The 26520-nt window shown below is 35.9% G+C and overlaps 1 pseudogene; it reads right to left on the bottom strand.

Moving 5' to 3' along the window:
• Positions 1-8880: 8880 nt before the first annotated feature.
• On the bottom strand, positions 8881-14660 carry LOC143398047 (microphthalmia-associated transcription factor pseudogene; annotated as a pseudogene).
• Between the last annotated feature and the right edge of the window lie 11860 nt (positions 14661-26520).

The raw sequence follows: 26520 nt of genomic DNA, 5'->3' as shown, positions 1-26520 counted from the left end.
AGTGACTTCAGAGCCTGCATGAAATTCCTGGGTACAGCCAGGTTACTGCACATAGGGGTTTGTTCCAATGCTCCTGAGTCCCAAGATTTCAGCGACCAGGGGAGGCCCACTTAGGTAGATGGGGGTCCATATGGGGATTATGGTCTGAGTTCCTACTCATGGGAAGCATCTGGGTGTCCTCCATAGGAGCAGAATCAATGCTTTCTACTTGAGTGGGTGGCCAAAAGTTCTTCACAGTTGCTGCTGCCACCTCTGATGGCCTCACTGGCTTACCCAATAGTTCTGTGTAGGTGAGTAGTTGGGAGAATTTCTCTGATGCTGAGGCCTGGAGCCTGAATTAAAATTGACCTAAGTGAGCAAATACAGGCAAAATTTGTCCACTCCAACAAAGAGATTAGAGAGCAAATACAGATAGAAAAAGATTACTTCAAGAAAGAGAGACTCTGAAGAAAACAAAAGTCAGAATCCTTGAAATGAAGGATACAATAAACCAAATAAAAAACTCAATATAAAACATAACCCACAGACTAGGTCACTGGGAATAAAAAATATCAGATAATGAAGACAAAGTATATGATCTGGAAAATAAACTTGATCATACAGTGAAGATAGTAAAAAACCATAAACATAACATCCAAGAATTATGGGACAGCATCAAAAGACCAAATATAAGAGTTACTGGGCTAGAGGAAGGCACAGAGGTTCAAACCAAAGGAATGCACAATCTCTTTATGAAATAATATCAGAAAATTTCCCCAAGCATGAGGAATGAATTGGAAAACAATTACAAGAGGCTTACAGGACACTAAATGTACAACTTACAACAGATCTACACCAAGACACATTATAATTAAAATTCCTAGCATAGAGAATAAGAATAGAACCTTAAAAGCTGCAAGAGAGAGAAATCAGATCACATATAGAGGAAGACCAATTTATATCTCAGCAGATTTTTCAACCCAGACCCCCAAAGCCAGGAGATCATGGAATAACATGTACCAAGCTCTGAAAAAAAATGAATGTCAACCGAGAATCTTATATCCAGCAAAACTAAGCATTATTTTTGATAATGAAATAAAAACCTACCATGACAAACAAAAGATAAAAGAATTTACAATGAGAAACCCTGCACTACAGAACATCCTCAACAAAATATTCCAAGAAGAGGAAATAAAAAAGAAAATGATGGATATCAGGAGAGGGAGGTATTACACTTAAGGAAAATGTAATCAGAGGAGAAACCAAGTCATGTTAAATATCAAAAATTAACAAAAATGGCTGGGAATACGAATCATGTCTCCATAATAACCCTGAATGTTAATGGTCTAAAATTACCAATCAAAAGACACATACTAGCAGATTAAATATAAAAAACCTCAACAATATACTGCCTCCATGAGACTTATCTTATAGGAAAAGACATCCACAGACTGAAGGGGAAGGTTTGGCAAAAATTATATCACTCACATGAACTGTGGAAGCAAGCAGGGATTTTCATCCTCACATCAAATAAAGTAGACTTTAAGCTAAAGTCAATCAAAAAGGATATGCTCAAGGGAACCATACACCAACAAGACTTAAAAATTATAAATTTATATGCCCCAAACACTGGAGCATCTACATTACTCAAACAAACTCTTCTCAAGTTGAAGTGTCAAAAACAACTCAACACAATAATTTTGAGTGACTTTAACACACCTCTTTTATCACAAGATAGATCTTTCAAACAAAAGCTGATCAAATAAATTATAGAATTTAATAATACAATCAATAACAAAGACTTAACTCACATATATGGAATATTTCATACTTCATGAAACAGTACACTTTTTTCTCACAGTGTATGGATCCTTCTCTATGACAGACTATATATTATGCCACAAAGCAACTCTTGGGGCTGGGGATGTGGCTGAAGAGGTAGCACGCTCGCCTGGCATGCGTGCTGCCCGGGTTCCATCCTCAGCACCACATACAAACAACGATGTTGTTTCTGCCAAAAACTAAAAAATATTAAAATCTCTCTCTCTCTCTCTCTCTCTCTCTCTCTCTCTCTCTCTCTCTCTCTCTCTTTAAAAAAAGCAACTCTTAGAATATATAAAAGAGAGATACCTGTATTCTCTCATATCATAATAGAATAAAATTAGAAATCCATAATAATATAAGAAATTAAAGCTACTCTAACACCTGGAGACTAAATAATATGCTACTGAATTAACAATGGGTTGCAAAAGACATCAGGGAGCAGATTACAAAAATTTACAGATGAATGAGAACACAGATACAACATATCAAAATCTATGGGACATTATGAAAGCAGTTCTAAGAGGAAAGTTCATTGCAAGGCATTTATTCCTTCAAAGAAGAAAAAGTCAACAAATAAATGACTTAACATTACATCTCAAAGCCCTACAATAAAACAAATAAACACCAAAAGCAGTAGAAGACAGAAAATAATAAAAATTAAAGCTGAAATAAAGAAAAAAAATTTAAAAAAATTTAAAACAAAAGTTAGTTTCTCAAAAAAATAAATAAAATTAAAATGAATTGTCAGGGTAGTTTTTAGTTTAAGACCTACAGATATTCCTTACCTACACAGGTAGAATTCTTCTTTGCTAGTATGATTATCCAGCCCTGATAAACAGAATTAAAGTTTTCTCTATTAGACACAGAGGTCATACGAGTAAAAGGACTTTGCAAGATCAGATGACATTAAATTATTAAACTGTGTCTTATGGGGAAGGACATCAGTAACACTAAAAGTTAAATGTTATGTTTACATTCCTGATAATTGGGGATGTTAGAGCTTGGTTAGGAAACTTCTATTATACAGTGACATGTTCCAGATGCTGTAACATTTATTCAGTACTCATGTTTTTTTCCTCTCATAGAAGCACCCATCCTCAGATGACTTTACAGCCTGTTCTTCCCCAACCAACCTACCTGACTTCTAAAAGGGAATTCACATTCCCCAAATCGTCCCCTACATCATTGAGCCCCCTCATGTTCAATGCCCCCTCTCAGCTTTGAAGCAGCCAGAATGAGCCATCGCCTCTTCTTCTTTCAGCAATAAGGAGTTCCTAAAATTAGAGGGGGGAATGGAGCTAGAAATTAGTAGACAGTGTAGTTAGGTAAATTGAATCAGGTTGGATCTAGGAGACCAATATTGAGTGAGTCTGGGTAGTTGAAGACTGTCCCCTGAGGGTTACTGTTTACTCTATCAATATGTAGGGCCTGCCCAAATAGACCCCCAATTATGGAACCATGATTGGTTCCCAAGTTTTCAGACAAAAGGGGGAATGAGAAACTGAGGTGACTTCATTTTTGAGAAACCGGCCTCTACCTCAGAGCAAAGCCTGTCCAAGGAAGGGAGCATGGCCCTTGTCCTTGGAAAAACCCACAGAGCACTCCTAGGCACATACCCACCCTGCTGAGTTGTTTGCAAATAACAGGAGAGATCTGTGGTGCCAGGTGTTCCTGACTCAGTCAGGCTAGGTGAGGACCCATAGCAACCCCCTAGCAACTACCAATCACCATGAGACAGGGAAAATACCTTGGATGCCAGATGACTCTCCCAATAGTTTATGTTGGTTGATAACATGTTGGGAAACCATGTAGTTCAGCACGTATTCCCTTCATGGCTTAAACCAATCAGTTCAAACAAATCCCCCTCTTGTACTAACCAATAACCATTACCCAACTTCTTCCAAGGAGTGAATGTGCTAATCACGTTTTGGAGTTGTTTTACGATTTTACTGTGGTGTGTGATGATTTGATAAGAGATGCTATGATGTATGTAAAGTCCCTGCCTTCCCCAAAGAGTGTATAAAACTGCTGTAAACCCTGGGCTTGGGGCCTCTCAGAGTCACCAGTGGCTGTGTGTTCAGAGGATCAAGCTAGCTCGCAATAAACGCATCTTTGCTGCTTAAAATAAATAAATAAATAGATAAATAAATAAATAAAATAAAATAAAATAAAATGTACAGACCCTTAGCAATGCTAATGATGAGTAGGAGAAAAAAACTCAGATTTTTATATCCATGATGAAAAATGAAAATTGATAGCAGACACTACAGAAATTCAGAAGATAAATAGAAATTATTTTGAAAACTGTACTGTAATAAATTACAAAATATTGAAGGCATCAGCAAATTTCTACAGTCAAAACAATTTGCCCAAATTGAATGAAGATGAAATACACAATTTAAACATATCAATTTCAAGCAATGAAATAAATGATGCCATCAAAAGTCTACCAACCAAGAAAAAGCCCAGAACCAGATGGATGGATACACAGCCAAGTTCTATAAGACCTTTAAGGAAGAACTAATATCCATAATCTTCAGTTTATTTCAGAAAATCGAAAAAGAGGGAGCACTTTCAAACTCATTTTATGAGGTCAATATCACCCTGATTCCAAAACCAGGCAAAGACACATCAAAAAGACATGTCAGACCAATATCTCTAATGAACATACTTCAAAAATTCTCAATAAAATTTGGGCAAGGCAAATACAAAAACATATAAGGAAGACCATGCGCCACAATCAAGTGGGATTCATCCCAGGGATGTATGTTTGATTCAACATACGGAAATCAATAAATGTAATTCATTACATCAATAGACTTAAAGATAAGAATCATAGTATAATCTCAATAGATGTAGAAAGAACATTTGCCAAAATACAGCACCTCTTCATGTTCAAAACACTAGAAAAACTAGAAATAACAGGAACATATCTCAATGTCATAAAGGCTATCTATGCTAAGCCCCAGGCCAACATCATTCTAAATGAAAAAATATTGAAGGTATTCACTTTAAAAACTGGAACATGACAGGGTGTTCTTTTTCACCACTTCTCTTTAACATAATTCTTGAAACACTGGCCAGGGCAATTAGAAAGATGAAAGAAATTAAAGGGATACTCATCAGAAAAGAAGAACTCAAATTGGCACTATTTGCTGAGGGTATAATTCTGTGTCTAGGAGACCCTAAAATTCCACCAGAAAACTTGTAGTACTAGTAAATGAATTCAGCAAAGTACCAGGATATAAAATCAACACCCATAAATCAAATGCCTTTCAGTATATCAGTGACAAATCCTCAGAAAGAGAAACGCAGAAAACTACCACATTTACAATGCCTCAAAAAAATAAAATATTTGAAAATCAACATAATGAAAGAGGTGAAAGATCTATATAATAAAAATTACAGAACCCTTAAAAAAGAAAGAAAATGAGAAGATCTACCTTGCTCTTGGATAGACAGAATTAATATTATCAAAATAACTATACTACCAAAAATACTATGCAGATTCAATACAATCTCAATCAAAATTCCAATGACATTCCTCATAGGAATAGAAAAAGCAGTCATGAAATTCATCTGGAAAAGTAAGAGATCCAGAATAGCTAAAGCAATCCTTAGCAGGAAGAGCAAAGCAGGTGGCATTACTATACCAGACCTTAATCTATACCACAGAGCAACAGTAACAAAAAATAGAACGTTATTGGCACCAAAACAGACTGTTAGACAAAATGGTACCGAATTGAGGACAAGGAAACTAACCCACAAAATTACAATTTTCTTTATTAGACAAAGGCACCAAAAACATTCTTTGGAGAAAAGATAAATGCTTCAACAAATGGTACTGGAAAAACTGGAAATGTATAAGGAACAAAATGAAATTAAATCCCTATCTCTGACCATGCACAAAACTCAACTCAAAGTGGATCAAGGACCTAGGAATAAAACCAGAGACCCTGAGTCTAATAGAAGAATAAGTAGGCCCTAATCTCCATTAGGATTAGGCCCCAAATTCCTTAATAAGACTCTTGTGGTGCATGAATTAAAATGAAGAATCAATAAATAGGATGAAATCAAACTAAAATGTTCCTTCTCAGCAAAAGAAACAATCTATGAGGTGAATAGAGAGTCCCCAACTTGGGAGAAATACTTTACCCCTTACACATCAGTACAGCACTAATCTTTAGGGCATATAAAGAACTCAAAAAGCTAAGTATGCAACAAAACAAACAAAACAGAACAAATAACCTACTCAATAAAAGGCCCAGGGACCTGAATGAACTGTTCTCAAAGATGACATAAGTTAAACAACAATTACTTGAAAAAATGTTCATCATCACTAGCATTTAGAGAAATACAAATCAAAACCACTCTAAGATTTCATCTCACTCCAGTGAGAATGGCAGTTATCAAGAATACAAACAACAATAAATGTTGGTGAGAATGTTGGGAAAAAAGGTACACTCATACACTGCTGGTGGGACTGCAAATTGCTGCAGCCAATCTGGAAAGCATTATAGATATTCCTTGGAAATCTTGGAATGGAACCACCATTTGACGCAGCTATCCTATTCCTGGGTCTATAGCCAAAGGACTTAAAAACAGCATAGTACAGGTATATAACCATGTCAATGTTTATAGCAACACAATTCACAATAGGTAAATTGTAGAACCAACCCAGATGACCTTCAGTAGATGAATGGATAGGGAATCTTTGGTATATATACACAATGGAATATTACTCAGCATTAAAAGAGAAAAAAAACATGGCATTTGCTGGTAAATGAATGGAGTTAGAGAAGATAAGGTTAAATAAAATTAGCCAATCTCCAAATAACAAATGCTGAATGTTTTCTCTGATATAAGGAGGTTAATTCATAGTGGGGTGGGAGGGGGAGCATGGGAGCAACAGACAATATCTAGATAGGATAGAGGTGGGAGGAGAAGAGAAGGGACATAGGGTTAGAAATGATGGTGAAATGTGATGGACATTATTATCCAAAATACATGTATGAAGACATAAGTTGGTGTGAATATGCTTTGTATACAAAGACATAAAAAATTGTGTTCTATATGTGTAATAAAAATTGTAATGTATTTCACTGTCATATATAAATAAAAAATAATTTAAAAAAGAAAACTTAATTAGAAAATATATAAAAATACAAGAAAGAAGAAAGAACTTAGAAGATGAAAAGATCTACCTTACTCTTGGATAGGAAGGATTAAAATGGTCAAAATGACCATACTACAAAAAAGCACTATACAGGTTCAATGCAATTCCAATGAAAATTACAATGGCATTCCTCACAGAAATAAAAAAAGCATTCATGAAATTCATATAAAAAAATTAGAGATCCAGAATAGCCAAAGTAATCCTTAGCAACAAGAATGAAGCTGGTGGCATTACTATTCCAGACCTTAAACTACACTACAGAGAAATAGTATCAAAAACAGTATGGCACTGGCACTAAAATAGACCTACCTGTAGAACAATGGTACAGAACAGAGGACACAGAGACTAACCCAAATAATTAGAGTAATCTTATATTAGACAAAGTCACCAAAAACATACATTGGAGAAAAAATAGCCTCTTCAACAAATGGTACTGGGAAAACTGGAAATCCATATGCAACAAAATTAAATTAAACTCCTATCTCTCACCATGCACAAAACTCAACTCAAAGTGGATCAAGGACCTAGGAATTAAACCAGAGACCCTGAGTCTAATAGAAGAAAAAGTAGGCCCTAATCGCCATCATGTGGAATTAGGCCGCAACTTTCTTAATAAAACTCCCATAGTGCAAGAATTAAAACCAAGAATCAATAAATGAGATGGATTCAATATAAAAGTCTTTTTATCAGCAAAATAATAATCAGTGGGGTGAATAGAAGCCTACAGAATAGGATCAAATCTTTATCACAAACACATCAGATAGAGCACTAATCTTTAGGATATATAAAGCACTCAAAAACCTTAACACCAAAAAACCAAATAACCCAATCAATAAATGGACCAACAAACTGAAAAACTTCTCAGAGAGTATATACAATCAATTAATAAATATATGAAAAAATGTTCAACATATCTAGCAATTAGAGAAATGCAAATCAAAACTACTCTAAGATACCATCTCACTCCAGTCAGAATGGCAGCTATTAAAAATACAATCAATAAGTTTGGCGAAGATGTGGGGAAAAGGCTCACTCTTACATTGCTGATGTGACTGAAAATTTGTGCAGTATGGAGATTCCTTGGAAAACTTGGAATACAACCACAATTTGACCCAGCTATCCCACTCCTGGATCTATACCCAAAGAACTTAAAAACAGCATACTACAGGGACACAGCCAAATCAATGTTTACAGCAGCACAATTCACAATAGCTAAACAGTGGAACCAACCTAGATTCCCTTCAGTAGATAAATAGATTTTTTAAATGTGGCATATATACACAATGGAATGTTACTCAGCATTAAAAGATAATAAAATCATGGATTTGCAGGTAATAAATAATTTTTATAAATACGCTGGAAACTTTGGAGTGGAAGTTACTTTATGAAGGCCAAAAACACTAATAAATTTATTGTTTACTTCTGAAAAACTAATCTGTGTATATTAAAAATAATGCTCTAGAAAATTAATGAGCAGAATCAATAAAAGTGTAGTGTGTATATATTTACTAAGTCTCTCATTTTTTTTTCATATCTACTCTTGTGGGGAAAACTTAGTCGGGAAGAGGCAAGATTAGTGTTAGGATGCCACAGAATGTATATCTAATGTGGCTTTCCACTATCAATCAAGCAACTCTGGGCTATGTATCCTGGTACAACTCACAGCCAGGTACACTTTCTGCCAGACAACACTATTTGTGTTAGAATTTGTTACATAGAATGCAAAAGGACAAAGTTATTTCAATTCATTGGATATTACTACTAAATCATACATGGCACAGTTATGTAAACTTAATTAAATAAATGACCTTTCGTATTTCAGGATTAAATTCCTTTCTATAGCAGTTTCCTCTCCCTAGAATTCTTCCTCAGCCTTCTTCTCCTAGAGAAATCCCTAAACATTAAGACTTGCATCTGCATTCCCTGCTTGGATGCCTTTGAACACTAGTACTCTGTTCTGCTGTCTCACTGGCCTGCTTGAGTGTTCCTATCCTTCCTATCCCTGCCTGCTCCCTGAACCCTTAACACCATTTGGTGGAGAGCCAGCTTGTCCCTGCCATGGTCATGATCTAGTCAGTGCCTGGTATTCAGGACCTGCTAAAAGAAATTGCTTAAAATTATAATTTTAATAATATTTCAAATACTCAGAGGAAATATATCCAGAAAAATAATTTTATTATTATCCCACCAGTAATGCAAAAAAACTTAAAAATTTGAATATTTAATGATTGGTTTATTTATTCTATGAGAACATTTAAATATTTGCTTTAAAATTATACTTTAGAAGAGAATTGCTTTCATTTTCTCACAATTATGTAGGAAATTCGCAAATGAAAAAAATAGTATTTAAGTTTTATTGTCCACAATACCTTCAGTTTAAACTTGAATGTTGTCTTCTATTCCTTCTTTGAAGTCCAACCAATGACACCCTTGGCCTTGATAAGCTTTGAAGAGAACTCTTACTCTAGGGTCTCAGTGGTGGTATTGCTGCATCTATATTAAATAGAAAATATGTCTGATGGATTTTTCAGCCATCTAAGTGGTAATGTTGCTCCTAATCAAAAGCTGTAATGGATCGTATTTCTTCATGAGATTTATGTTGCAGGCTTACATTAGTCTATTTGGTTTTTAGGGCAACTGGTTATTGGGTTGCTGCAAGTACACCAAGTACCCAGAGAATATTTATGGCCATGTATTGTAAACTTCGATCGTTGGACAACAATTCTTCTTGCATGTCAGCCTTTTCTGGTAGCTTCAATTTCCCACTCCAGAAAGTACATTCTTTAAAAGTTATTTAATGAGGACCTGCTAGTGATAAACATTATCACGTGTGTTGGATAAAGTGCCACTGTCTTAAAATGTAGCCTCCCTGGGAACAAAATGCTGAGTTATTATTTATTACCTTTAGTTCCTTAATAATACTTAAAGCAAAAACTGTAAATTATAGGGACATGTCTATTTTACTGCTACTGTCTTTGCAGGTTGATGTGCTTATTCCTTTGTGGTCAGTTTTTATTTGCCCCTCAGTTTTGAAAATCTTTTATTCTACATGTGTTCATTTGTGCATTTCTCTCTCTCTCTCTCTCTCTCTCTCTCTCTCTCTCTCTCTTTCTCTCCTTTTATTCTTCCTTCTTGGAACTCATTATTTTCTTTAAACCCAAGAAATATTTTTTCTTCCTGAATTTGGGTCAGTTCTTAGCCTTTAACCCTTTTACTACTTCCTAATTTCAGACTTTTCTTTTTAAATATCCAAATAAAATGAATACATCCCCCACAACTTATTTTTTGCCACTTAATCTCTTTCATATTTCTCCATATTTCTCTCTTCTCTCTGTGGGTTGTGTTCCAGGTAAACACTCAAGGCCTGTCTTCCTATTACTGATTCTTTTTCAGCTCTGTCTTACCTGGCATTAACATACCCATTGTGTGGAATACTCAACTTCAATTATGCTTCTTTGTACTTTAGCATAACATTTGTTTATAATCTAGTCTTTCTAGTATACTTTGTAGTATTTTTTTCCTTTTCATCTCATAGTCCATTTTTCTTTTGTACATGCTAAATAATTATTTTACTTTTTTGTGTGCTATTACCTGAAGGTCTTGGTTTCCACTGGCTGTTTCACACAATGACATATTTCTTTGTGTTTATATTTTGCTGTTTTTTTTGTTGTTTGTTTATTTGTTTTTCTGGAATCCTGAAACACATGGATTGAAGAAGCAAGCCTTCATACAGAATGGAATAAAGTTGTTAATGCCAGAACCTAGTATAGTTTTATTCATGTGTGACTACATTATTACTGTACCATGAAGATCAAGTAAATTAGAATATCTACCCAGAGAGAGAGGAAGCCTAGGATCTAAAAGATCTAAAGAGGGGTAGGGCAGACAGTTGTGTTTGTTATAGTGAGTAACTTTTGTCTACTGTGTCCCTACTTTGTGGAGAGCCCCAGCTTCATGTGTAAGTCATGGATACTATTCTCTGTGTTGTTAAAGCCCAAGGATGTGCAGCTTGTCTCCTTCACAGTTGTTAATCACTAATGCTGATGTTGTCAAGAGACAGCATTAGTAATAGCTCCTAATCACAGATCTTGTTTACAGCTTCTTTGTATTTTCTCTCCCTCCCACTTCCCTTTATTTTTTGAAAGTTCTCTGTGAAGTTTAATTAATGTTTATTTTTTCTCCAATATTTCTAGGAATTCTGTTGCATGATGGTTTTATACAGGACATACTCTTTTAATTGACTCTATAACTTATTTTTAGTTGATAAGGAGTCCTCATTTTGGAAATATTTATCAAATTTTACACAAAACACTAAAAGAAACAATACATAAAGGAAAAAGACCTTTCTCCCATTCTCTTGGACCCTATCAGTCTTCATCTGCAGAGGCAACTGTTTTCAAATCCTTACTTGTATCTTTTACTATTTTCCTCTGTGAGTCAAATTAATGTGGTTACATTGCCATGTTTTGATTAAATAATTGTAAAAATTGCTATTATTTCCTTCCCATTACAGATACTGCTTTGGACCTTACTATTACCCCTCCCTTAGTTGTTTGCCTCAGTTTTTTCTTTACTTTCTAATATTCAGGTTAAACTATATTTTTAGTTAAATTAATAGACAGTATATTATTCTGTCCAGGTAAATAGTACCCCATGCTAATTTCAGTACCCTATTCTGAATGTTTTTTTTTTCCTGTCTCCTCCAGTAGCTAATTGTTGCTTGTGTTTTCCCCTCATGGTTTCACATTACCTAACTAAACATAGTATCCAATCTGCACTATCTAGTTGAGATTAGCAACAATTAGCAACTCATAGAGTAGTTCTGTGTCATTTTATCACACGTGGAAAGTCTTGTCACCATGGCTATAGTCAAGATACAGTATTCCATCATCACAAAGCTCTTTCTCCCTGTGTGACCTCTTCAGAATTCCACTCACTCCTGTCACCTTCCCACCATTCCTAACCCCTCATAAGCACTAACTGATTTTCTATCAATATAAATTTGTCATTGTGTGTTGCAAAAATGGGATCATATATAATGTGGTCTTATGCAATTAGCTTTTTAAACTAAGGATAGTGTCTTTAGATCAATCCAGGTTGGCATATGCTGGTGGGATCACTCTGCTTTACTGGTTTCCCAGCATCCATATACTTGAAAATAGCTGGTATTGCCACTTTTTCAGAGTTTTGTTCTAATAGACAGAAAGTTTTACCTTATCACTGTCTTGAGTTGCATTCTATGCTTGGTATTGCCACTATTTTAGAGCTTTGATTGTTCCAACTGGTGGTTGGTGATTTCTCATCATGGTCTTTGTTTATGTTGCCCTCCTGACTCATCAAGGTGAATATCTTTCCCTTGTGTTTGTCTGTCATCTATAAATCCTCTTCCGTGAAATGTCTCTTCTGTTTCTTTTTTTGGTAATATTTAATAGGTTTTTTAAAAATTTTAATGTTGAATTTGGTGTATAAATTCTTTCAGTGATAAATTTAAGAATTCTTTATAGATTCTACATATAAGCCTCCGGGGACATGGAGGACAGGAGTGGATCAGTCACCCGGGAGGAGAGAGTGTATCATCCTTCAGAATGTCTTCCAGCTTGGACGCCTGGACGCTGTAGACCTGGGCACCCTCAGCTGCTGGCCCCAGGCTGCTGCTGAAGGCCAAGGTGCTGTCCATGAGGTCCAGGTTGGTACATGTCAGGTCTGCCTGGTGCTGCAGGAGGTCCTGGCTGCAGTCTCCAGTACCAGATCTTGCTTGATGATACAGTTCACCAGATCTGGGGAGCAGAGACCTGTGGATAAAATGAGGGAGAGTCTGTGAGCCCGGGCCTGCGTCTGGAGTTCCTGGATTCTGAGTTGCAGGTGCCAATTGGCATGCTCCAGCTTCTTCTGCCAGCTCTCCAACTCCTTATCATGCCACTCTCACTGAACCTTCTGGAGGTAGTCCATGGATACCTTCAAGATGGTCTCCTTGTTCCAGTGCATGTCTGGATCATTTGACTTGGGAATCAAAGTACCTAGTTTTTTATTTATTTTTTTTATTTTTTGAAGGCATGATTTAAAAGAATATCATGTTTAAAAGGTTAATTATTTTCCTCATCTAAGTACATACAAAAGCATTCAAAATTTTGATCCACATGGAAAACATGTGTATAAACTGAATAAATAAACTTTATCCTAAAGATTAGCCAGTTGTCCCAATTCTATTTGCACTATAATCAATCTTTTCTCTACTTAAAGACTATCTTTATGCATTGGGGCTCAGACAGAAAAGGAGCAAACTAAAAATGCATTTAAATAGAGGGGATTCAGAATCACGGACTAAGACAAGGGCAAAGGCAGAAAGAACATCTGGGGCTGGTTTGGGGACAGGGAGCCAGGAGTGGGCTCCCCACTGGGGGTTGCATGGCTTAGGCCTGGCAGACCCTGGAATTACTGAAGGGGTCACCTGGTCAGCATCAGAGACCACCTGCTCATAGGCAAGCATCAGGTCAGGTTGGCGCTGGAACTCATAGGGATGCCAGGATGATCCAGAGCTGACGGAGTTACATGGCCACTGGCAGAGGTGCCACCTCGCCAGAAGCAGGAAGAGAACCAGTTCCTTTCCCAGCCCTCCAGCTCTTCAGTGGGCAAAGGAGTCAGAGAATGTGGTCTGGGGGCCCCTGAGTTGGTTCAAAGTACCTAGTTCTTTCATGCGGTTGTTTATGTTAAATTTTCTTCATTCAATCAGGTTGTGATTGTCCTTCTTCTGCCTCTCTTTGGCCAGGGCTCTTGCTTCAGTCTGTGAGCTCCCGCTTGATGTTGGGGAGATTTGCAGGACAGGAGTTGCTGATCCTGAGGCTGGGGATGAGGGCTGGTGGAGGGTTGTGGTGGCAGGCCTTGGCTGCCATAAAGGTCGATCAAGTTTCCAGAGACAGGTAACGTGTTTGCCACCTGCAAGGTGGGGTCCATCAATCCCAGGATTTCCTCATTATAACTTGATTCCAGGCTAATGATGTCTTCGATGACATCATCCATTTGCAGCATGAAGCCTGTGGGTGTGCGTTCATGCTGGGGCACTCGCTCTCCACCAGTTTTGCTCTTCAAACTTATATAACCCCTCTTTATCACACTTAGAGTTAAGCGTGAGCAGGGCCATGGGGCTGTTGGGCTCGCTGCTCCCCAGCACCGGTGGCATAACACGGTCACCTGGCTGGTTTGGACATGGCAAGCTCAGGATTTGGTTAGCATGTTTGTTTGCTAAAGTGGTAGAAATGTACTGTTTTACCTGCTACCACTGCGCTTGCTGTATGTGGTACTTGGTGGGGTTTTCAAGGTGGGTCTGCGCCTTAAGGACTTCCATGGGTACCTGGGTAGCAGAGGGAAGGGTTGTGGGTGCATTGATATTGATGGCTGGTGTCTGGCTCATGGGCACTCTCTGCTGCAGGAACTGGGGCGTCTGCAGCTTTTGCTGCTGCTATCTGTGCTCCTGCTCCTGCATCTGTTCACACAAATGCTGCTGGTGTAGCAAGATGCGTGATGTCATACTGGATGAGCTTATGCAAGGCTTGGAGGTCCCAGGATGCTCCGCAGAACTGCTGCTCTTCAGGGACTGACTTTTGAGTTCTTAGTAGATTTTGGGCTCTTCATGGAACTCCTCCCTGACTTTGAAATCCATCAGGATCCCTAATTTCCACTGCATGGTTCCAGCTTGGCTCCAGCTTGTCTCCAGCTTTGAGGCCCCGCGCTGCTCCAAGCCAGGGCAGAATAGGGCGCCCAGGGAGGTGGTGGCTGGTCCCGCTGCACCCTGCGCAGCTCTGCACAGCCCGCACGGTGGAGTCCGCCCCTATGAGTTTTATTATGAATGGATGTTGAATTTTGTCAAATAATTCATGAATCAATTGATGTGGCCAGGTAGCTTTACTTCTTCAGATTTTTAGTAGACAGATCATATTATTTTTCATATATTGAAACTTTTTTTTAATTAATTTTTATTGTAGGTTGTTCAAAACATTACATAGTTCTTGATATATTATATTTCACACTTTGATTCAAGTGGGATATGAACTCCCATTTTTACCCCATATACACATTGCAGAATCACATCAGTTGCACAACCATTGATTTACATATTGCCATTCTGGTGTCTGTTGTATACCCAGGCTAAACTGCATTTAACCATTCTCTCTCTCTCTCTCTCTCTCTCTCTCTCTCTCTCTCTCTATATATATATATATATATATATATATATATATATATAGTTGACTAATGAGAACAACTTAAAAGAAGAATAGTTTACTTTAGGTTCATGATTTAGAGGTTCTGTTCACAGTTGGTCAACTACATTGCTCTGGGCCTGAGGTGAGGCCTAGCATCATGGCAAAAGAGTAAGGCAGAGGAAAACTGCTCTCCTCATGGCAGCCAGGAAACAGAGAGGGGACAGGGTAAAAAGCTTCAGAGAAGTTGCACCCTTCCAGGGCACACTTCCAATGAACTATCTCCTGGAGCAAATTCCCACCTACCTACAGTTACCACTCAGTTGTTGATTCAAAATAGGATGAAGTGATTCAGTGGCAGCTCTCATGATCTAATCATTCCACCTCAATATCCCTGCATCAACCTAGGAGTTTAGGGGATGCACCTCATATCCCAACAACTGAGTTCTACCCAGTTTCCCAGAAGCTCCTGTCCATTTCACAAGAAAAACATGCATTTAGTCCATTTACAAGAATCCCTATAATCTTAACAGCTCTAGAATTACCCAAAATTTTAATTCCATTATGTCATCTGAGACTCAGAAACAGACTTGAACTCCTGTAATGATCAAAAGCAAGCTACAAACATCTATTATACAGTGGCACAGGGTAAACACTCCCTTTCCAATAAGAAAGAACAGGAGAATAGAAAGAAGAAATAGGATCAAAACAAGACCTAAATCCAGTTGGGAAATGTTTTTTTGTTTTCTGTTTTGTTTGTTTGTTTATTTGTTTTTCCCCCTAGCTCCATCTCTGGCAACTAGGGCTCATTGGTGAGATGTTCTCTCAGAAGGGCCTGGCCGTTTGCCGTGCTCATGGCCTGTCTCTTGGCCTGGTTTTCTCTACAGCCAAAAGTCTTCTTTTTCAGACATTTTTGGCATCTTTTAATTCCCAGGATCTCCATTTTAACTTTGAATTCACCTTCACAGCTTTGCGCATTGCCCTACCAAGAATTGTAGGGATTCTGTCCCTGGTGCCCTTTGCCTGACCTTGCTGGCCTTTCTCTGAAATCTTAGTGGAAGATTCCATGGGGCCTCTAACTCCAACATCGTGCCTTCCTGCAGTACCAGCACCACCATGTGGATGACACCAAACTTTGCTACCAGCTCAAAACCTAGCGGGGTCTTCTGGGACCTAGGCTACAGCAGCTTCTGAGTACCGGGGTGGCTGAGCATGGTGAAACACATCCTGGAAAACAACTTTCTATACATCCCTGTGTAGGATTTGATACTTCTACACACTGGTGCTTGCAGTGGGCATGGTCTGGAAAATTCCTGAGATGCCCTTAAGCCATCTTTCCTATTGTCTGTGGGCATTAGCACTTGTGACACAAGTAATCCAAATGGATTAAAGGGACTCATGGAGTGTCACAAAAGAAATTTGCAGGGACTATGTTTCTGTTTGGTACAAGTGAGCATTATTTGGGAGGAAAAGGGAAATTGGTTTATAGCCTACAATTGTAGTCTTTGCTGCTTGAAGACTGAGTGATACTTGGCAAGCAGAAACAAAATAAATAGATATATTAACAGTAGGCTTTCTAATCTGTACATTCTTTATAAATTTCATGTGTCCATGTGAATATTCTCATTTACTAAGTGTATATGGGTGCACTCAGAAGTTGTTTGAGGATTAAAAAAAAAAAGACCATTTGGGAATACATTTTCCTCTATTATGAAAAGAATATATCACAAGGCTGAAAGCACACTAGACAGAATTCAAATCCTAGGTTTTAATTAAAATTCCACAAATATATGACTTTAATAAAGTAATTATGCTACTTCTTTGTTTCCACATCCATTTTCTCCATCATGTAGGCTATAATGATAGACTTCACTCCTCCTTTCTGGCTTATTTATCCTTTCTTTCATTTTCTTTCTGTATTGTCCTAGCTAAAACTCCAAGTGTGCTGTTGAATGTAAGTGGTAGGAGCAAGCATTCCTTTATTGCTGAAATAAAATTTTAAATAGTTTACCATTTTAAATGTGAAGTTTGCTGTAGATTTTATTTCTTTGTTTTGGAAACTCTCTACTAGCTTAATAGTATATATATATATATATATATATATATATATATATATATATATATATGCCTTTATTCTATTTATTTATTTTTATGTGTTGCTGAGGATCAAACCCAGGGCCTCACACATGCTAGGTGAGCACTCTACCACTGAGCCACAACCCCCTAATAGCATTTACTTCTGCTCCCAGTTTTTGAGAGGTTTTGTCTTTAAAGAAAATTGAATTTCAAAATATTCTTTGTTTGATACCTTTCATGTTATCATACAATTTTTATTCTTTATTTTGTTAACAGTGTGAATTTTATTGTTTGATTTCCAAATATTAAAACAAAATCAAACTATTAGGGTAAAATTAGCTGAGATATGGTTGTTATTCCTTTTCACATATTGCAAGATTTGATTTGCTAAGGTTTTGTTTGTAACTTGTGCATCAAAGTAATATTGATTACAATTTTCCTTCTTTTTTTTTTTTTGGTCTTAGTCACCCTTGCATTATATCAAAGGTAAAATTCCTAAAAGTTTAGAAAAGGGCAGAAGGTTATTTCTTGTTTATTCTCTAGGAAAATTTGAGTAGGATTGAAAATATTTCTTCTTCAAATATTTTTTAAATGTCAACTAGATTGTTCTTTGCCAGGATACTTCTTATTATGAAGACTATTTCTATAGGACATTAAAAACTATTCTTATTTTCTATTTCTTATTCATCAACATTCATAAGTTGTGTTTTTTATTTCTTTCTCATAGCATCAGAAGTATCATTCTTCATAGTGTGATCCCTTGATATTATGACAGTATAGTGTATCTTCTATGGAAATATGCTTTATATTGGTAAATTGTGTTTACATATATTAAAAAATATTTCAATACATATTTGAATATGCATTCTGATAATTAATTTTGGTTGTTAACTTGACCAGATTAAGGAACATTTAGAGAGAAGATAAAGAATACTTTGGGGTATATCTGTAAAAGTGTTTCTGAGTGGGCAAGTTCTATCTTAAATGTGGTGTCATTGTCTGATAGGCTTGGGATCCTGATGGAATGAAAAAAAGAAAATGCAGAAAAGGAGGATGCTAGCTCTCTTTCACACCAGACCCTTTTTTTCAACTGTTATCAGCCATGAATATCAGACTCCAGGTTCTTCAGCCTTTGAGCAGACTTATGGCAGTGGCAATCCAGGAGGCTGGACTGGGGTTACATCATTGGATTCTTTTTCATTCTGAGGCTTCCAGCTTCTTGGACTAAGCAGCTCTGATTTTCCTGGCTCTCCAGGCCTGAAGATGGCCATACATGGACGTATCTGCCTTTGTTTATGTGAAGCAATCTAATAAATCACCTGTTATATTATGTATATTCTGTTGGTTCCATTCCTCTCAAGAACTATTACAAATATGCATTCTGAAGTTCATGTATAGTTGATGTATTCTGAAGTCCATATGTAGTTCAGTCTGTATGTGAACTTGACCAACATACATAATCTCCTGCACAAATGTGGATTATATCTGCTTGTTTCATCAGTTACTGTGAGAAATTTATAAAAATCACCAATAATCAGTGATCATTTATTTTTGCATTTGTCAATTTTTGTTTTAGATAATTTGAAACTATGTGTGCTGTCAGTATAAATAAAACTAGGAGTTATTATATCTTACTTCTACACCCTGTTGGCAGCCAGGAAACAGGGAGATAGGGGATAGGGTAGGAATTAGAACTTTAGTCATTATGAAATAGTACTCTATTTCTTATAGCAATTTTTGCTGAAACATTACAAAGTATCTGATATTATTGGGTCTAAATTGTCTTTCATTTTGTTATAGTAAATGTATCTTTATTGTATTACATAAGGTTGGATATTTTTCCAATAAAATGTAACTTTTCAGAGGAGTTATTTAAATTGTTCAATTTTAGTAAATCATAATAATTTAAATGTGTCTATGTTTATGAACAGATTCAGACAAAAATGATATAATTGTAGTTATAAAAAAGATTATAAATATTATCTACATTAAAAACTTAGTAGCAAAGTTATAATTAGCAGTTAGTGAAGAAAAAATACAAAAAGAGAAAAATATTTTCACCTCAAAAATTATAACAAAAATTGTGTTCCCTAATATTTCCTTCCTCCCTGGAAAAAGAGATACAGAACTTCAACTAGCAAGTTTTGTAAATTGACTTTTCAAAGCTATTAGTTCATTCTCCAAGTTCTGAGTTTTCCTTTGGCATTTTTTCCCTTTGGCATAATGGACTTTCTTCTACATTTCCTTTAGTATAATTATCTAGAAGGAACTGTCCTGTTTTACTTTATATTCAATATTTTTCTTTTTCCTTCTAATTCTAAGAAGAAATCTTTCACTGGGTTGTTAGAGTTTTTTTCATTTTTCACTTTAAAGACAATGTGCCAGTATTTTATTTCTTTTCTTTAATATTTATTTTTTAGGTGTAGATGTGCACAACACAATGCCTTTATTTTTATGTGGTGCCAACAATCAAACCCAGGTCCTGCCTGTGCTAGGCTAGTGCTCTACTGCTGAGCCACAATCTCAGCCCTGTGCCAGTATTTTCTTGAAGTGGTTTGTCTCCTGCATACAATGTGTAATTTTTTTTTAATTTTTTGGCTATTTTCAAGGTTTTTTCCCCTCTATGATTTTCAGTATTTTCAGAGTGTTGTGCCTAGCTTGTGTGCCTGTATCTGTCCATCTTTCTCTCTCTTCCCCTCTCCCCTCCCCCTCTCCACTTTGTGTCTGTGTGTGTGTGTGTGTCTGTGTGTGTGTGTGTCTGTGTCTGTGTGTGTGTGTGTGTGTTTGTGTGTGTGTGGTGTTTTACTCATAGGGGTTCACTCAGAATTATAAATCTGTAGATTTTTTACCTTTAATGTAAGTAAGGATGTTTTTGCCCATTACTTTTGGAAACTTTTTGCTGTCAATTTTCCTCTTCCATTCCTTTGGAGACTGCATTTACCCTCATTCCAGACCTTTTGATCCTGTCTGACAAGTCTATGAATATCAGTTTATTTTCTCAAAATGTTTTCAGTCTGTCATTTTGTCATTGGATAATGATTATCAATCCATCCCCATGGAGAAATTTCAGCCTACCTTTGTTTACATAAGTAATGTTTAATTAGAGCTTATCCACAAACTTATTTACATATTTCTATGACTGCTTTCTCCCTTCAAAAGCAGAGTTCAGTTGTCTTAACTACAGAAACTTAGAGTCTATAATGCCTCAAATATTCACTTTATGACCCCTTTTAGAAAAGTTTGATGATCCTGATCTCTCTTCAGGCTGTTGACATTTCTTTACATCATTTCTTTTCTCTATTAAGCTTTTCCAGTGAATTTTTCAGATTTTGTAATTCTTTAGTTTCAATATATACATTTGTCCTTTAAAAATATTTTAGATATTTTTTTAATGTAAACCTGGTTTTTCACTCATTGCAAGCAAAATGTCCTTTACATTTGCATAGGAACAGTTTCAAGTCTTGACTGATAATTGCAACATTTAGTGCACCTCAGAGTTGTCATCTGCTGAATTTTCCCTTGAGAATGAGTAAGAATTTTGCTAATTTTTCTTATGTCAAGTAATTTTATAGAATATCATGAACATTGTGAGTTTTATGTTCTGGATATTGTCATATTCTTCGATGAGTGATGATATGCCTGTTTCACCATTTGCCTTACTTAGACTCAAACTGCGAACTCTGAGCTGCCTTTGATAGATGCAGTTTGACTCTCGCCTCAGTTCCTCAAGGTGTAGTTGTGATTTCTTTGTGCAGGGAGTGGGAGGGGTGATTACCCTATACTGTATGGTCAACCACATACTTGGGGAAAGTGTGAACAACGAACACAGTGACTCCTTCAGTTAATGCTCCCAGGGGATTTGTTCCTACTTGGTGCCTGTGGTCACCCTAGGATCTGTTCTTTACTCTCCTAGCCCCCAAAGAGAACTGTCTATTGGAACATTAGCTCCCCCACACTGTACAGGAACTAAAACCCATTCTCAGGTCATAACCCCCAAATGCAGAGCCCACCACCTACTGGTTCGTACTTGCAAAATGTTATTTCCCTTCAAAAGTCATTCCCCTTTTAAAATTCTCTGGTACTGTTTTGTTTTTTTATTTTATACAGAACCTAAAGTCATTTTATGTGTTATTATTAAACTGTTAAGAGCTTATTACCATTCCATAATCCCAGACTCTACATACTTAATGCAAATTTTGACATCACAGAGTGGAAGTCTCGTATTCTATTTATTTGTCCTATTTAATTATTTTTATTAGCTTCTTTTAGATTGATCTCTCATAATGATTTTATTTTCGCTCAATTGACCAGATCACTAAAATATCTTTTTATACTCATTTAAATTAGTTCAGAGATGCAAAATGCATCCATGGTTAGTAGTGTTTAAATATAAATTAGTGGTTTTATTTTTCCCTTTCTAGTAATACAAAAACTTTCAAACAATTCCTTTGTTCCCAATTGCTTTGTTTCTTACTTTTATGTTTAAATGTTTGTGTTTCAAGTCTACATATTTATGTTAGTATTTATAACATTGAAATTCAGATTTACCAAATAAATTTCCATTTTTCTTTATTTTTTGTAACTTCATACATCCCCAAATCTTTTAAAGATAATGTTGTTATTTAGTAATTTACCTTTTAACTGGAAAAAAAAATACTTTTTAGCATTTTCTTTAGGTTGAGTCTGCCAGTAACACCTTTGCCCAGTTTTCATTTGTCATAAAATTGTCTTTCTTCCACTTTTGAACTAAAACTATACTAGATTAGTTATTGCATATGATTTTCTTTCAGGTCTTTGAAAATATTCCATTAACTTCTGTCTGCCACTTCACTATTGGCAATCCAAAAAGTTAATATGTTTTACTACTTTTAAAACAATATTCTTTTTATAATATCTCTCCCTTCACCTTTTTCTCTCCCTGCTCTCCCTTGCTTTTGTGTGTTAAGATTTTCTCATTGCTGTTACTATCCGCAGTTTCCTAAAATGGAACTTTATCTATAATGGGAGGTTTTCCTATAATTCAGTTTAGATGTTATGGAGTTTCCAGAAAATGAACATTAAATTTTTCATCAGAGAAAATTCTCATTGATTGTTTCGACATTTTTGTTTTTCTCATCTTTCTGTTTTCTTCCGTTCCAAGTAATAGGTTGTGGTGTCTCACTGTTTTGTTTTTTCTTACAATTCTACTTCATCACTCATCTTTTTGTCTCTCTGCATTTTATTCTGTTCATTTTCTTCCTAATGACTTTCCATTTTACAAACTCACATGTTGACTCTGTCTAATTTGCTTTTAAATTCATTAATTGATTCCTGAATTTTGCTTAATTTTTTTCGTTCTGGATATTATTTTTTAATAGTTTCCACTATACTTAACATAATTTTCTGTGTTTCATTGACTTCCTTAGATACACTAACATATTTATTTTAATGTCTGCATTTATTTACTTTATTACCTGGAATCTCTGTGGCTATTTTAGTCACAAACTGTAATTTTTTCAAAATTTTCTGAATCATCATTGCATATAAAATTTTAAAAATAATTGGGGTTCTAAGACAATATTTTATTCATTTATAAACAACTTATATTTGCAACATGTAGTAGGTGGGTAGAAACAAAGTCTTAATCATCTTTAAATCAGTTTAAAGCAATGGGGAACAGCTTAGTGGTACAGAGTTTGTCTAGCATGTGTGAGGCCCTGAGTTCAATTCCTAGCAGTATAAAAAATAAAAAGAGAAAATTCAAGGGTTGAGAACATTTGAAGCTTGGCTTCATTCCTTGTGTCACACCAAGTTTCTTGCTTTATTCACCATGTCTAATTTGAATTCTCCAAAATTTTTATTTTGAGCCCTGAAGTAAACCTGCCAAGTTTATTCTTCCTGAATCAGAGGCACTGTATAGTTAAAATCAGAGATTTTCCAGATTATGTGGTTAAAATTTATATGCCATTTTGAAGACTTGGGAAAATAGACAGTACACTTATTTCTTTATGTTAGTACATTTGCGAAATGGCAAAATAATTGTGCCTAACATAGCATTTTTTTGTGAAGATTAATCAAGCTATTATGCAAAAATCAGTTTAACACTTCTGTGATGCTAGTAATAATTATAATATTATCACTACTAGTAATGTCATCACTATTTCCTTATGGGTTTAAGACAAAACTTTAGAGTCACACTGGGTACTACCGGATCTCTGCACCACAACATTCAATTCATGGACATATGTTTCAAAATATAATCTAATTTACAAATTTTAACTATCTCCACCTCACTATCTTTTACCTCCCACCTGAACAATTGCAATTTGACCTCATTAAGTCTCCTGTTTCTATCCTTGCCCTGTAACTTTTTATTCTTTTTATTCACACTAGCTATCTCCTTGAAAATGTAAACCTGTCACTTTTAAACCTCCCCTTTACACCTACTAAGCTCATTTGACATGGGTCATGTAGTCTCCACCATGTTCCCTCAACCACCTGCAACCTTATAGGGGGTCTTCAGGAGTCAAGGATCATTAAACTTGCTGTTCTTTTCCTGATAAAAGGAAAATAAGCTGTTTTCTCCTGAACTCACACCAAATAAACCTCTAATTCTCCAGACACAAACAATATATCCTACACTACCAAGAGTTAATACAGACCCCACAGATCAGTGGCTCAGTCATACAAGCCTGTGCATCACTTCAGATGATACTCACAAGTAGCTGTCTCCAAGTTACCCACACTTTTGTTCAATTTACCTACACCTTGGAGTCTCCCATGACCACCTCACTGTGTTCCATAATGTGCTGTCACATTTCACAGTAGGGGAACACTTGACTTACTGTTGCAAGTGTATTATAAAGAATACAACCCAAGAACAACCAAATGAAAGAGAAGCATAGAACACAGTGTGTCACTAGGTGGACATAGCTTTCACATCCTTTCTGAGCACTCTACCTTCCCAGCACTTTCATGTGCTCACAAACCCAGAAGTTCCTCCAAATCCTATCACTTAGGATTTAATGGAGTTTCCATTGTAAAGACACAATTAAATAAACTTACTGGCCATTGATGATTGTACTTAGTTTCTGGTCCATCTCTTCCCCAGAAATCAGGGGGTATGGCTGGAAGATCCAGCCCTCTAATTTCGTGGTTGTTCTGTCAACCAGCCCACATGCTAATCCATCTAAGGCCTTTTTATCACAAGATACCTATCTAGTTGCAATAAAGAGATACTATAACTTTGGAGAACCCAAGGACCTAGAAGCTCTTGTGTTAGAAACCAAGAATTAAGAGCAAACAAAAGTTGCTACTATCATCTCAATACTCAGAAAATTAGAAAGGTTTTAGCAGCACTGTGTCAGGAACTGGAAGCAAAGACTAATTATATATAATTCTTATTATACCTCACCCAATATATTCTTCCAAAACCATTACTGGACCTTCCCATTTCAGATATTCTGGTCTATACTTAAGTGGCCCCCTCACCTTGGTCACACTCCCACTTACTATGCTATCTGAAACACCTACATCCAAGTGTACCATTTAATTTACTTGGTGGCTACCTTGTCTCCTGTTTTCTAATTGTTGATCTTTCCCCACTAGAAGATAATTTCTACCAAAGGGATGTTATAGTATATAGCATTTGTTCCTCTGGCTCCAATATCTAGAAGAGTGTTAATATGTATCAGGTTCTCAGTAAATGCATTTTTAATTAATAAAGGCCTAAAGTAAGTTAGGTTCCATTTTCTTTCTAAAATCATAAAATCTAGGTAATTCCATTTACATTTGAATAAGATGTATGAACTCAGTAGGTATTTGGTACAAGGACACATAGTTGGTAAATAATGAATTTAAATTAATTACAAATATTAATTTGTCTGCCACCTACTCCAAGCAATATTTTGCTTTTGTGATTGAATGTTGTCTAAGATTTATATGTACAGAATTAAGCTTAGAACTACCAAAGTAAGGGTAAATATATATTCTAAAATCCATGGTAATTTATTCTATTCACAGGAAAAAAATGAATTTATTTAATCAATATGTATGTATGTGTATATATATATAGATAGATAGATAGATAGATAGATAGATATAGATACAGATATAGATATAGATATAGATATGAAAGCTTTAAGCTCTTTGAAATATTAACTCAGCCCTCATAACAAACATGAACTTTAGTACTATTACCGTTCTATTTTACATATGAGGAAACTGAAGACTGATTCTTTTAAGTATGTTGCTCAAAGATTCCTAGGATGGGATCCCATGATGAAATATACTACAAGAGTACATAAAAGAAGAGCCAAGAAACATGTTCACAAACACATGATATATCACAGATGGCACAGCAGATCAGTATATAAAGCAATGTTTTTTGGTAGGGGGGCAATATCGGGGACTGAACACATGGGTACTGTACCACTGAGTTAAAATCCCAGGCCTTTTTTTTCAGACAAGATCCAACTAAATTGCCCTGGCTCACCTTGAACTTACAAATATCCACCTCAGCCTTGAAATCTCACTGGGATTACAGGTGTGCACCACTACACCTGGCCAAAGGTGTTCTTTTCAGTAAATGCTGCTAGAGCAACTGGTCATCTCTGTGGAGGAAAAATGAAACAGACCTCTACTTCCACTAAATAAAAATTGACACTAAGTGGAATAAGATCAAAAAAGCACAAACCATAAACAAGAAATATTGATAAATTTTAGCATGTTAAAATCTTCATTCAAGAAACTATCTTTTTAAAAAAAGAAAAAAAAACATAAATTAGAATATATTTGAAGCTTACATAAAACAACAAAGTAGTAAAAAAAAAAAACACATGCATGGACAACTCCTGTACCTAAATTGATGAGGGGGAAAAAAAGATACATGATCTAATAGAAAATGGGCAAAAGACCTGAAGGCTTACTTCACAAAAAGAGGAAATACAAAAGATTCTCAAAGTCATGAGTAAACAGAGAAATGCAAATGAAAACCACAATAAGATACCATTCATTAAATACCCTTGAGATTGACAAAAAAAATAAAAATAAAAACTCTACAATAGCAAGTGGGTGGTGAAGATATAGAGCAACAGGAACTCATACTCTTCATGATAGTGAAAATTGGTACAACCACTTTGGAAAACAGTTGGTAACATCTAGTACTACTGAAGATAGGAATTGTCTGTGACTCAGCAATTTCACTCCTAGATTCATCATCCATTTTAAAAATACAAGTAGCTGTATACCAGGACACATACACAAAAATGTTTATATCTACACTGTAACAGT

The sequence above is a fragment of the Callospermophilus lateralis genome, chromosome 1 (assembly GCF_048772815.1).
Source record: "Callospermophilus lateralis isolate mCalLat2 chromosome 1, mCalLat2.hap1, whole genome shotgun sequence".
NCBI classification, from domain to species: Eukaryota; Metazoa; Chordata; class Mammalia; order Rodentia; family Sciuridae; genus Callospermophilus; species Callospermophilus lateralis.
The sequence above is the reverse complement of the archived record's forward strand: the minus strand, read 5'-3'. Positions and strand labels throughout refer to the sequence as shown.